This window comes from Rattus norvegicus, chromosome 12 (assembly GCF_036323735.1).
Source record: "Rattus norvegicus strain BN/NHsdMcwi chromosome 12, GRCr8, whole genome shotgun sequence".
NCBI lineage: Eukaryota > Metazoa > Chordata > Mammalia > Rodentia > Muridae > Rattus > Rattus norvegicus.
In genome coordinates, this window is record NC_086030.1 from 39,209,081 (window position 1) to 39,223,806 (window position 14,726).

At 46.6% G+C, this 14,726-nt stretch overlaps 1 long non-coding RNA gene across 1 annotated transcript; it reads left to right on the forward strand.

Moving 5' to 3' along the window:
- The first annotated feature begins 134 nt into the window (after positions 1-134).
- On the forward strand, positions 135-10,207 carry LOC102546488 (uncharacterized). Its single transcript, XR_010056770.1, has 5 exons — positions 135-2,836; positions 5,611-7,307; positions 7,502-7,673; positions 7,815-7,910; positions 8,978-10,207. It is a non-coding gene; the product is annotated as an uncharacterized LOC102546488 (long non-coding RNA).
- Positions 10,208-14,726: the final 4,519 nt, after the last annotated feature.

A 14,726-nucleotide genomic window follows, 5' to 3' on the forward strand; every position in this document is an offset into this window, starting at 1 on the left:
ACTGGCTGCAGGACCGCTCCGCAAGTTCCAAGCGGCCGCGACCGGAGCCTGCGCGCGGACCGGCGTCCGGTCCCAAGCCGGCACCTCCGCGAGCTCCACGATTGGCCGGCGACCCGCGGTTATTTGCATATACCACACCCACTAATAACCCCGCCCATAAGGCAGTGGGCGGTGTCCGTGCGAGTTACGTGCCCCGCGCCGCCCCCGACGGCTCCGCCCACAGCCCTGGCGCGCCTTCCTGGAAGCGCCCCACGCGGACGAGCCTCTCTTCTTTCCGCAGCTGCTCCAGTGCCTTTGCTCCCCGAGCTCTTGACTTGGGCCATCCGAGGTCACCTCTGGGCGCCTGCTGAGGCCTATTTCCTCCTTGGAACAAGGTGGCAAATGGTCTGTTGGAAAAAGAGCCAGCGGAGGTCTACTAGAGTTCACTGAGCGGTTATTGAACGTCTACTGGGTGCCAGCACTGTTCCAGGCGTCGAGGGCAGGTATAGGCTTGTGATTAAGAGGGACAAAGTCGATCCCCACGATGTTATGCGTGCCTGGAATCCCAGCATAGAGGAGAATGAGGCAGGAAAATAATGAGTCTGAAGGAGTAGTGTGCTCTTGCCTTGGAATACAAGAGGGACAAAATTCCCAGCCCCCTTGCAGTCAACACAACACATCGATGAGTAAATTATAGTTCAGAAGACTGTAAATGTGTACAAGGAAAAAAAAAACCAGGATTTAAAAAAGGTGGATAGTAACCGAGTTGTTATTTTAATTTTAGAATGCTAGTCCCCGTTTGTAATTATTATCTTTGAGACTACATAGCTCTCCCTAGTCCGAAACTTGTTATATAGACCAAGCCCGCTTCGAACTCACAAAGATCCCATCTGCCCAAGCCTCCGGAGTGCTGGCTTTAAACATGTGCCCGCCATTCCCAAACCCCTTCGTGAGCGTCTCCTGTTCTGTAGGGAATACAGAACTAAACAAGTTCCCACCTTTGGGGGTCTCCTCGAAGCTGAGACCTGGGCCAGCAATGTAAGGAGCCAGAACTTAAGGGACGAGGAAATATGGAGGTTGAGGGTGGGGCTCAGGTGAGGGAAGGTAGAGGACATCTAGGCCGCTAAATCCAAGGCAGCTGCGTTAACAGCGGTTTCCCCGCTTTAACCCCCAGCCTTCAGAATGTTTCTTGGCACACACTCCACATTGAAGACATACTTGTTGACTGAATACCACGTGGGAAAAACAAGAACGAATGATAAATTTAGACCCCAGTCAAATCCTAAGCATGTGGTGCTCTTGGTTTACCGTGAGAGAGTCAACTCCTGTACGACCGCTAGAGGGCAGCCCTCCACCCAACCGCGTGGCACAAAAGAGAGGAGGCCTCCTGCCGAGTTTCTGAGACTCCCCTAGCCGCCGCCTTCCCTGATTTACAAAGATTGAGAATTTGGGGCCGGCATGGTGGCGCACGCCTTTAATCCCAGCGCTTGGGAGACAGAGGCAGAGCAAGTGGATCTCTGAGTCCTAGGCCAGGTACATAAAAGACTTCGTCTCAGTAACAAAACCGAATGACAAGAAGATTGAGCACGTGGGACTGGAAATCTCGCCCCACTGGGTTTGTTTTGTAGGTGGGCTTTGTGCTTATTACTTCTGATTTCCATCTACATCTGGGCTCAAATATCCCAAAGGAGCTTTCCTTTCTGCCTACATAGCCTCACGCAAGGACTTGTCTAGTCACCCTGATAGCTTCCCTTGCATAGCTCTGATTGTGATAACATCTGTGCTGGTTAGTTTTTTGTTTTTTTTTTTTGTTTGTTTGTTTGTTTTGTTTTGTTTTCTTCTCAACTGTGAATTTGTACCCTTCAGACTGGCCTGTAAGGCCGGTCTGGAGGTCATTTTCTCGACGACTGATTGGGGTGGGAATGCCCAGCCCACAGTGGTGCCACCCTGGGCAGGTGGGTAATCCTGAGTTCTATAAGAAGGAAGGCTGAGTCAGCCAGTAAGCGTCCTCCCTCACCAATCCCTGCTTCGGTTTCTGTGCTGATATAGTGTGACCGGGGAAACGGTAAGCCCAATAACCCCTTTCCTTCCCAGGCTGCCTTTGGTCTTGGCCTTTATCACAGCAATGGTGGGATGGCGTCTGATATTGTCTAACCAGTGTATGTATTGATCTGACACCCCCCCCCCCCTTAGAGTTTGTATACAAACAGGTTTACTGAATAAAATAACAGACTCCCTTGATTCAAGGAAACGTCTAGCTGGAGAGAGGGCCTGAGATCTGGAGGTTAAGGGTCTTGGAAGACAGAGAGGGAGGTCTACTGATTTAGAGCAATGAAGAGATCTGGCAGTGGTGGCTAAAACCCGGCCTTTGAGATGGGGAGAGTTTGCTTGTGGCAACATTGTAACCTCTCTTCTCTGACTCGCATCAGCCCATTAGTAGAGATCAGAGAACAAAACAAAAAACTCAGCATGTAGTTCTGGGTTCAATTCTTGCACCAAAAACCAAGGCAGACAAAAATAAATAAATAAATAAATAAATAAATAAATAAATAAATAAATAAAAAAAAATAAAAATATCCAGACCAAGGGTGGAGGAAGGGCTCTAAGCACAGCCCCTGGCTTCAGAGTATCGAAGGATCCACAGTAACCTTTTATCTCCTTTACCAGATCCAGCTGGGACCATGAGTCCCAGCAAAACCATTGATACCGGTACTTCAACAGGTGGAAAACCCGAGGCTCCCGCGAGAAAGCAGCCTGCTAAATAAACAGGGTAGGCAGGCGGGGAGGATTGGACCTCAGGCTTCTTGAGCCCACCTTACCTTCAAGCAACCATAGGGCTCCCTCAGGTGGTCAGAAGGTATGCTATCAACCTCTGGGGTTGCTCTCTAAAAAGTCCCAAACAACTTTCCCAATCAGTTTTGTGCCTTGGAGAGACCCTGCTGAAAGACAATGGCTGATCCGCAGGACCAATGGCCATAGCCTCGGGGGCTGATGGGAGACTGCTGCCACAGGTCGATTAGGAGGTAGCAACAACCTAATCCTGTCAGAAGACAAGTTAACATCAGTGTAGTCCTTCCCAATGGCAGCCCCTGTCCTAAACTCTTTTATTAACACTTTTCTACGTATTATTTCATTATATATTAAGTGTTAAACTCCTTACAACCTTGTAGCATTGAATCACCATTTTACAGATGAGAAGAAAGGAGGCTGTTAGGAGCAGGAGTATCTCGTTTATGATTTTAGTAGGACAAATTTTTTTTTTCCAGAGCTAAGGACCGAACCCAGGGCCTTGCGCTTGCTAGGCTAGCACTCTACCACTGAGCTAAATCCCCAACCCCCAGATTTTGTTTTTTAACTTTATTGGTCCAGCGTCTGGGACGTCACCATCACTCCACTCAATCTCCTAGATCAGACGCCTTCAGCATGGTGGGGGTTGTTAGGGAGGTGGCTCAGTGGTTAGGGGTGGTGTAGCAGTGGTTTGTTTTCTAGCACCCACACGGTGGCTCACAACCGGCTGCTTAGTGCAGTTTTCAGGGGATCAAACGCCCTCTTCTGGCCTCCACAGGCACTGCAGGTAAAACAGTCATACACGTTAAATAAAAATGTATAAAATCTTTTTAAAAAAAGAAGCCATCCAAGCTATTTTGACTTGAGTAAGTTCTTTAGGTGAAGTCTGAGAAGCGCTTAACCTGCTTTTCTTTAGCATTCAAGTGTTTTTGTTTGTTTTTTGAGTTTATTTTTTTTTTAGATTTTTTTTTTCTTTTCTTTTTTTTCGGAGCTGGGGACTGAGCCCAGGGCCTTGCGCTTGTATTTATTTTATTTTATGTAAGTATACTGTAGCTGTCTTCAGACACACCAGAAGGCGGCATCAGATCCCATTACAGATGGTTGTGAGCCACCATGTGGTTGCTGGGATTTGAACTCAGGACCTCTGGAAGAGCAGTCAGTGCTCTTAACCTCTGAGCCATCTCTCCAGCCCGTTTTTTGACTCTCTTACTTATTAAGATCTACTGTACTTTTTGGCTGCTCCATAGCAATGTGACAAATTACATAGCAAATGGGGCAAATTACTTTCCGAACCTTGGTTCAGAAGCAGAACTGAGATGTCAGCCCTGCATGGTGGCTCATGACTCTAATCCTGGCACTTGACAGGCCGAAACAGGGGTGTACTGCTGGGAGTTCCAAGCTACCCTGGACTACATAGTGAGTTCTAGGCCAACCTGGGCTACATACTCCTAAAAAAATACACACATGGGACTGGAGAGATGGATCAGTGTTTAAAGACAATTCCCAACACCCACATGGCGGTTCACAACAATTTAATTTCAGTTCCAAGGCATCAGACACCGTCTGACCTCCTTGTGTCCCGGGCATACATGTGTGCAAGCAAAATACCCACACACGGGCTGGAGAGATGGCTCAGTGGTTAAGAGCACCTGACTGCTCTTCCAGAGGTCATGAGTTCAATTCCCAGCAACCACATGGTGGCTCACAACCACCTGTAAAGAGATCCGATGCCTTCTTCTGGTGTGTCTGAAGACAGCTACAGTGTACTTATATATATAATAAATAAACAAATCTTTAAAAAAAATACCCCCACACATGAAATCAGAACGTCTGAAACACACACAAAGAACATACACTGAAGGGAGATGTGTAGACACTGGAAGTAAACAGGAGTCAGAAGCTGGGGGTGGGGGTCCCTGAAAAAACCTTTAGAGAAGGTGTCCTTCCCAACAGATGGACAAGATTGGGTTGGGTGACCTGGCAGTGATGTGGCTGTAGTTGCTGGCTGCTTTCTGGCTGGCAAAACGGAGACAATAAGTCTGTTCATTGGGTGTGGTCAGGCAGTAGTTCTAGCACTTGGGATGCTGTGGGAGGAGATGAACGAGTTTGAGGCCAGCCTGGGCTATGTAATTAGACCTCATCTCAAAAAAAAAAAAAAAAAAGAAAGAAAGAAAGAAAGAAAGAAAGAAGAAAAAAAAGGTGGGGGGGGAAGCCTAAATAAACAAATGGGATCTCGGAACTCCCTGGACTACAGCCCTTCCTTAAGGGCAGCCTGAAGAGATAATCCTAGGAGCCAGGAGTGGCTCAAAGAGATGGCTTCAGCCAGCCAAGGAGGTTGAATCTCTGTTCATCAGAAATAAGGAAAGCCACAGACTGTTGGGTGAGGTTCACCTGGATGTGGACTCCAGCCTCATCGGTGTGTAACTCTGACACTTTGGCAAACATCCCAACCTGTCTAGGCTCCATCTGTCAAGTGGGAGTCTCGATGGCACCAGGCAGCAAGGGTTGTGACGAGTGTTCTGTGACAGGACAATAAACGGTGACTATTTTCCCTCTCTTGGGCTCTGCCTGGGGATCAAAGAATGAAGGCAGCCCCCCCCCCACCATCTAATGAATGAATTAGCTAATCTGTATTTACCAAGGGCAGTTCATCTCTGAGAATCCAAACAGGAAAAACAGGTACCGGAATAAAGGATCGGAGATGAACTGTCTGGAAGGGCAAGGCCTGTGGAGAAAGGGAAACTGGAGGGGTCGGATACGCTGCATGTCAAAAACAGCCGCCGCCCTTCCCTTCCTGGAAGTCCCACTGTTTATCTCTGCCTCCCTTTGGTCCTGTCTGTACAGAGAGCCTGCTGACCAAGGAGCCGGAAGGATGCTTCCCAGTGATCCAGAAAGTAGCTAAGAAGATGGGATGCCCCGGCCTGGCAGTGGGGTGTGGAATTGTACTGACCTCTGGAGCCTCAAATGCCATGTGTAGAAATCAGGTATAAAGAGTCTTTCTGAAAGTTGGGTGCACAAGACAGAGTACATACCAGTTTGGCCCAGCCTCTAGCACACAGTAGGAAGCAGCAATACCTACAAAAAGAATCAGCTGTTTGCTGCTCAGAGGCTAAAATCGGGGAAGACAACCGAGGCCGGAAGTAAATCCGAGATCCAGTGCGGCATTAGTGTGCGGATATTTTTATCCAGACACCCGTCCATCTGTCTTGTGTCCATTCTGAGCTGGTGAGTCTATCAGACTCCTTTTAGAAGTCCTGAGTCAGGACTGACCACACCAAGTTCAGGGAGGAAGTTGGGTTTCTCGGCTCCCTTGAAGAGATCTCAAATCCATTTCTTTTTCTTTTCTTTTCTTCTTCTTCTTTTTTTTTTTTAGTTGGTGTCTCTTGCCTTCAGCTGCTGTTGCCAAATTCCCCTTGCCTCCTCCAGTCTGGAGCTGGGCCATTTCCAGGATCATTCTTTTGTATAATTAAAAAGAAAAATAGAACGGTTGATGTTGCCAAACACGTATTTAAAGTGACACTCTGAACCGAGGGAGTGAAAAATCAAAACATTCTAAGGTTTAGATTAAAAGTCTCCATCCTCGGCAGTCCCTGACCCTGGGATTTCTCTGGAGCCTGGCTGCCTTTAATCCTTTGCCCTGGCTCATAAAAACCCTTTGGACTAAGGGTATTTATTTCTCAGAGAACTATTCCAGGCTAATCACATAAAAATACCCTGCTTCCCAGGAACACCCTGTCTAGTGCATGTCCTGGGAACAGTGGAGTATTCGGAAACAGTCACCTGAGGAGACACCCAAGTCCTCCTTCCTTCACTTCATCCTTCCTTCATGTATCCGTTCCACTAGAAAAGTCTACCAGGCAATTGCGGTCCTCAACATTTCCTTAGGATCAGAGCTCTTCCCTCCAGCTCTCTCGTGTCCATGGTATCTAAGGGACTGTCAGGATTCACTCGGATGTCAGTGGTCACTTGGTCACTTGACCAACTCTTCGTGGCTCTTTTCGATTATCCTAGAACCCACTCTGTAAGAGCAATCGGAAAACCTTTCTAAAAGGAACAACTTGCCAGGAGTAGCACCACACTCATTTAATTCCAGCACTTGGCGGGGCTCTGTGAGTTCGAGGCCAGCCAGGAAGGGATTTGTTGGCCAGCCAACTGATTGTGTCCTTTCCATGGTGCTTAGTGTATAAATTGACTTTTATTTATTGACTTTTCTGCGTACTGAGAAGTCAGAATGAAGCTGCAGGGTTAAAGTAACTAAAGATTTGGCTCGTTCTGGAGGCTCTCGATGAGGGAAATCCTTTTCCTTCCCTCTTTCGCCTTCTGGTGGATTCCCATAGTCCTCGGCTTGTGGACTCTCCCCCCTTCAGTGTTCAAAGCACTCACTGATCTTGCTTTCCATTGCTTTTTCTGCCTCTCCTGACTACTTCCTGACCAGATACTTACGATCACTTTGGCCTCACCTGGACAGTCTTCCCATTTCAAGAGCTTCGATTTCTATCACTTCTGGAAAGCCTTTCCCAGCTAAGAGACTATGGTCACAGGTTGGTTCCAGGGGATTTGGATGTGAAGGGGTCGTAATTTAGCTGACTGCATTGTGGAAGGCCCTGCAGTGGTTACTCAGCTCCTCGCCTGAGAAGGTGCCTCCTCCCTTACGGAACTCTGACTGGGATTTGTTTGTTTTTGTTTTTAAGATTTATTTACTTAATGTATATAAGTCCACTGTCACTGTCTTCAGACACACCAGAAGTGGGCATCGGATCCGTTGTGAGCCACCATATCAGTGCTGGGAATTGAACTCAGGACCTCTGGAAGAGCAGTCAGTGCTCTTAACCGCTGAGCCATCTCTCCAGCCCGAAACTGTACCTATTGAGCCATCACCCCATCTACCTTTTGTACTGAATCTCCAGGTACTAAAACTGAGAATTAGATTTGCTTGGCTGAGCCTTATGGTCTTATGTTTGCTGTGGCAGCCAATTGGGCGAAGCTGGCTGCTGCTTACCACGCCTCTGAAGTCATTTTTGGTTTTGAGTGTATCCCTTTTCTCCTAGCTCATGAGCCCACGCCCCATCCTCCGGAATGTCTTTCTGAAGCTTGACCTTCGAAGGCTGGGCTAGCCCCAAACTCACAGAGACCTCTGATTAAAGGTGTGTGCCAAGCCTTGTTTTGAATCCCAAGTAGATGTGTGTCGAGGCTCTGTGCACACGAGTACAGTGGTATCAGACCTTAGAAGAAGATGTTGGATCCCTTGGAGCCATAGTTACAGATGGTATGGGTCACCAGCCATGGGGCTGGCGATCAGATTTGCAGGGGTTAAAGGCATAAACCAGCTGCCTGCTGGATGGTTGGTTTGAATTTAAACATCACGATGAAAGGTCCGTTTAATCCCAGCACTGAAGAGGCAAGGGCAGGCAGATCTTTGAGTTCAAGGCCAGCCTGGTCTACGTAGAGACTAAGTTCCAGGGCAGCCAGGGCTACAAGTGAGAAACCCTCTCACCAAACAACAACAACAACAACAACAACAACAACAACAACAACAACAACAACAAAAGGGCAGGTTCCGAATTCGTGTAGTCCAGCAGTTGATAAACACCTACTTGCTAAGTGTGGGGCACGCGACTTGTTTTTTATTCAGTTAGAGGAGCATTTATTTATTTGTTTTATTAAGTAAGCTACCCTGTTGCTGCCTTCAGACACACCAGAAGAGGGCATCAGACCCCATTACAGATGGTCGTGAGCCACCACGTGGTTGCTGGAAATTGAACTCAGGACCTCTGGAAGAGCAGTCGGTGCTCTAACCACTGAGCCATCTCTCCAGCCCTAGAGGAGCATTTATTAAGCACCTATTAGATGCTAGGTCTGCGCCCATCATCCAATGCCATGTTCCTTTACCAACATCTACTGTGCCCAGTCAGCCTCTGGGTATACTGTAGTTGGCTAACTGTCTGAATCTAACTGTCCCAGGTCTTCCTGCTGAAAAGCTCCGTAAGCTACTAACATAATGTGGGCGTGTGCACGGGCAGGAGACCCTTTTCTCCTTGTACTGCCCATACCTTTCTCAGAGAGTTATCTTCTCGTCCGGGGAATAGCTCTTTGAAGATGTAGGTCAGATAGGTTCTGCTCACCTGCTTGTGGGTCTCTTGTGTCTCAGGGCTCTCTGTCTGTGGCACACCTTTATCAAGGCCTGGAGTCTGACTGCCACCTTCTCCCACAGGCTGTCCGTGCCTCATTCATCCGGCAAGAGGGCAGCAGCTGGGCCCCAAACCTGGTGCTGTTGGCAGCGAGCCAAAAGCTGTCTGCCCTTCATTTGGCCTCACTTTCCTTGCTCTGAAGGATTTAACTCTTCCCCATTATAACCCCTTACCTGGACTGGCGGAATTAAAAAAAAAAAAAAAAAAGGAGGCAGTCTCTTCTCTGTGTGAGCGCTGTGTGCACGTGTGCGGGCTTCCAAGCGGAGGCCATAAGTTGGTGGCATTTGTCTCCCCAGATCCCTGTTCTCTACATTTACAGAGGCAGGGTTTCTCGATGAACCTGGAGCTTCTAATTTGGCTTGGCTAGCTAGCTAGCTTGTCCTGGGGATCTAGTTTCTGCAAATGCCGGGGTTTCAGGAAGTCCAACAGAGCAGCAAGGCTTTTTGTGTGGGCACTGGGAATACAAACTCTGGGCCTTGTGCTTGCAAGGCAGAGTGCCTTATCAGCCGTGCCATCTGCCCAGGCTGGGAAATTAAAAATTTTAATGAGGGCTAATACATTAGGTATACAGAGAAGTGACTATGAATCAAATCCTCACCAGCCACAAAGCTTTAGCACCATATGAACGTGTCCCCCCTACCCCCCCCAGAGGTACTAGGGACAGCCATGTGTTTTACCAGAGTCATGTCCTTCCCTGCCTGGAGAAGAGGTTGCTCAGACTGCCATGGGTTTCCTCTCCCTCTCCCTGTCCTCTCTCTCTACTCCCTCTCCCTCCCCCCTCTAGTAGCCAGGGCTACCCTAAGACCCTACCTCGTTTGTTTTCCAAGACCAGGGTTTCTCATTGTAACCCTGGCTCTCCTGGAACTCATGTAGACCAGGTTGGCCTTGAACTCAGAGAGCCAACTTCCTCTGCCTCCCGAGTACTGGGATTAAGGCGCGGGCCACCACACTTCTGCTCCTCGAGACCCTGTGTGATGTGGGGGTACACATCCCAAGATTTGTGTGTGGAGGTTAGAGAACAGCTCGTGGGAGTAGGTTCCTTTCTTCTACCATTGTAGCTCCAAAGGATCACAGGCTTGGTGACAAGTGCTCTCCCCCGCTGAGCAGCTTGCTGGCTCTGGAATTAATCCATCTCCCTGGATGCTCAGATTATAGGACAGTGCTAACCTGGTAAGCCTCCTTTCTTTCCATGTACACTAAGATACACATTGTAACATAAAAGATAGTTTTAACCATGAGCATGCAGCACCACACTTGGCTTAATCTTTTATCTGTCTGTCTGTATGTCTGTCTGCCTGTCTGTCTTAGTTAAAGTTTTACTGCTCTGAACAGACACCATGACCAAAGCAAGTCTCTTTTTTTTTAAGACTTATTTATTTAATGTTTTATTTAATGTATATGGATACACTGTAGCTGTCTTCAGACACACCAGAAGAGGGTATCAGACTTTATTTCATGGTTGTGAGCCACCATGTGGTTGCTGGGAATTGAACTTGGGACCTCTGGAAGAGCAGTCAGTGCTCTAACCACTGAGCCATCTCTCCAGCCCCCAAAGCAAGTCTTATAAAAGACAACATTTAATTGGGGCTGGCTTACAGGTTCAGAGGTTCAGTCCATCATCATCATCAAGGCAGGAGCCTGGCAGCATCCAGGCAGGCATGGTGCAGGAGGAGCTGAGAGTTCTACATCTTCATCTGAAGGAAGCCAGGAATAGATTGAGCATCCTCAGGCAGCTAAGATCTCCAAGCCCAACCCTACAGTGACACACTTGTTCCAACAGGGCCACACCTTCTAATAGTGCTACTCCCTGGGATGAGCATATGCAAACCATCACGTTATCTATCATTTATTTATTTATTTATTTTTGGAGACAAGATCTCATTCTGTAGCCTGGCCCGATTTGAACTCATGGTGATTATCCTACCTGATATTTCCCGTGAGCCACTTTATCCCTTTTACATGTTTACTCTCTATTTATTATTTTTTATTATTTTTTAAAGACTCATTTTTGGGCTAGAGGGATGGCTCAGCAGTTAGAGCACTGACTGCTCTTCCAGAGGTCCTGAGTTCAATTCCCAGCAACCATATGGTGGCTCACAACCATCTGTAATGGGATCAGATGCCCTCTTCTGGTGTGTCTGAAGGCAGCGACAGTGTACTTATATATAATAAATAAATAAATCTTTTTAAAAAAAACCCCATTTTTATGTACATGGGTATTTGACTGCCTGTTTGTATGTGTGCTAACACACCACATGTGTGCTTGATGTCCTCCGTGGAGGTCTGGAGAGGACACTGGATCTCCTGAAACTGGACTTATTACAAATGGCTGTGAGTTGCTATGTAGGACCTGAGAAGAGAACTCCATCCTCTACTAGTGTAGCTAGTTAGTGCTCCCATTTGCTGAGCCGTCTCTCTAGCCCTCAAATATTATTTATAAATTGTGTGTGTGTGTTTCTATGTATTTGGCCACGACTCTACGCATCTGTGGAAGACAGGAGAGCACTGGAACCTTGGAACCAGAGTTACAGCTGGTTGTGAACCACCTGATGTGGTTGCTGGGAACTGAATTCAGGTCCTCTGCAAGAGCAGTGAGTGCTTTTAACTGCTAAGACATCTCTCCATCTTTTTAGATGCAAACAAAAGAAAACATGACAACAAACCCCCACTAATCTACACATTGCCATTTATTGTGGTCTTATCAATAAAATGTCAGTTTAGAGCGTAAATTATAAAGATAACCTTAACAATGTACCAGTTGTGTGCGGAGCAATAAAAATTGTACAACCGTGAGCAAGTTTGGAACAAACATTCTATTCTCCTAGAGTCTCACAAATATAAAACTTTTGTGACCTCTGCTCATCAAAGCGTGGGAATTCCTCCTAAGTTCCAGCTAACTAGTCAAGTCTCCGATCTATAGGGTACACTGGCAGGGTGTCCACTATTCTGATTCAATTCTGACACTCTGTGGGTTGGGTGTGTTACTCAGGTACAGGGTATGTTTACCATGGGTAAAGCCCTGGCTTCAATCCACTGCACCGCAAGAGAGAGAGAAATAAAATCGAAAGAACAGAATGAGTGTGGTGGCCTACTGCTGTAAGCCCAGCAGTTGAGAGGCAGAGACAGGAGGATTGCTACAAGTCTGAGGTCAGACAGATCTTCATAGCAAGTCGTATGGCAGGTTGTATTACATAAGAGACCTTTTCTTAATAACAACAACAATAACAGCACAATTAGACTATCTTCAACAGTCTGATACCAGTGCCGAATCTCAAGTTGCTTTACCTGTATTTCTGAAGGAACCACTGTAAACCAGGGTTCTTTTTTTTTTTTTGGAGCTGGGGACCGAACCCAGGGCCTTGCACTTCCTAGGCAAGCGCTCTACCACTGAGCTAAATCCCCAACCCTGTAAACCAGGGTTCTTACACCTCTCTTAATTCACTGCAGCTTGGTCAGCTCAGGGAAAGTTCCACTGGTGTTAACCGTTATCAAGAGCACTGCCAGGAACACAGATGTAGTTTGTTTCAGAGAAGGAAACCAAGGGCGTAATGTTGTTGTGACCAAAGGCTGGAGTTCTCCACAGGATTCCATTCCCTCCACAGGATTCCATTCCCTCCACAGTGCTATTATTTTCCTGAGGAGATAATGGGTGAGCAACCAAATAAAAGTTTCAAAGCAACAAAAACCAGGACAAAGAATACACAAAGAGATTGAGTTTTTTTTTTTTTTTTTTTTTTTTTTTTTTAATATACAGGGTTTCTTTGTGTAGCACTGGCTACCCCTGGAACTGGCTCTGTAGACCAGGCTGCCCTCAAACTCATAGAGATCCACCTGCCTCTGCCTCCTGTGTGCTGGAATTAAAGGCCAGTAACATCCAGCCAGAGATTGACCCTTTTAGCAATGGGTCCTCTACTTTCTAGTGACTTCATTTTGGGCTTCATTTTGCAATGCTGAGAATGGATCCTAGGGCTTTGAACATGCCAAAAGAGCAGCTGGTCCCTGTCAGAAGGCCCATCCTGTTTTTTTTTTTTAATATTATTTATTTTTATTTATATGAGTACACTGTAGCTGTCTTCAGACACACCAGAAGAGAACATGAGATCCTATTACAGATGGTTGTGGTTGCTGGGAATTAAACTCAGGACCTCTGGAAGAGCAGTCAGTGCTCTTAACCTTTGAGCCATCTCTCCAGCCCCATCCTGGGTTTTTATCGTGATTTTATTGCATACCCATGATTGATTAAACCCTTTGTTATTGGTGATCAACTTTACCTCCAGTATGACTCCTGTCCTGAGGTGGCAGGTGGGACTGATTCCCACCCTTTAATGTGGCTTTAGACATTCTGGTCACCTAGCTTCTGAAGCTACCAGGAGGCTGGCAGGCAGCATTCGGCTCATTAGCATATAAAAAGACAAATCACTTTGGAGATTCAAAGGCTTTTTGAAGTCGAAAGCCAGGAAACTGGGATGGAGATCACACATATTTTCAGAATATCACAACTGCTAAAGCTTAAAAAATTAGGGATATAAACATATGTTTATGGTCTAAAAATAATGTACCTCCATCAATCGAAGAACAAAAATCTTAATGGTTTGCAATCTCCTCAAGGGTGGAAACACAAAAGATCTCCATCGGTGGATGAGTGAGAAAATAAAAGGGAGCATATCACCGACTGTGACAAGGGAGTTTGTAATCTCAGTCTGCCAGAGCAAGCGACCCTAGGATAAACAGTGAGTGAAAGGCTAGCCTTGAGCTATGTAGCTTAGGCTTTCTCTCACAACCAAAACCAATCAGCCAACCACAGTAAACCAAACCAGCAGGACAATGGAGTTTACCCTTCGAAGGAAAGCCAAAGCAGGCTGGAGAGATGGCTCAGTGTTAAGAGCACTGACTGCTCTTCCAGAGGTTCTGAGTTCGAATCCCAGCAACCACATGGTGGCTCACAACCATCTGTCATGGAATCTGATGCCCTCTTCTGGTGTGTCTGAAGACAGCTACAGTGTATTCATCATATATATTAAATAATATAAAAGTATCTAGATAGGGGCTGGAGAGATGGCTCAGTGGTTAAGAGCACCGACTGCTCTTCCCGAGGTCCTGAGTTCAAATCCCAGCAACCACATGGTGGCTCACAACCATCTGTAATGAGATCTGATGCCCTTGTCTGGTGTGTCTAAAGGCAGCTACAGTGTACTCATATATAATAAATAAATAAAATATTAAAAAAAAGTATCTAGATAAATAAGTAGACAGAAAGCCAAGCATGGTAGTGCATATTTTTAATACCAGTATTTCTGTAACTCCAGTTCCAGGGGGCCCGACACACTCATACAGGCATCCATATAGGCAAACACCAATGCACATAAAATAATAAAGAAACAGAAGACTATATATTAAATCTGCCTCAAACGAAAAGAGGTAGATTTGATCGATGCTATAATGGGATCTTGAAGGTGTTGCTAAGTAAAATATGCCAGCCACAGAAATAAGTACGGTACTTATTCTGTACTCCAAAGTAGTCAAATGTAGAGACAGAACAGTGGGTACCACAAGGGATGTGAAAATGAAGTTTTTGATGAACATGCAGGTGGGGCAGTGGGCAAGCCTTCGCTCAGGAACCGAGAAATGAATTCTGCCCTCAAATGCCTCTGTACGTAGAGACTCTCTTCAGTTCCCTCCCATTGTCTTACTCTCCTCCCCTGTCTCAGCTTTCACTCTGGACTTGAAAGTCTATGTTCTATAGCAAGGCAGACCCACACAAGCTTAGCAGTT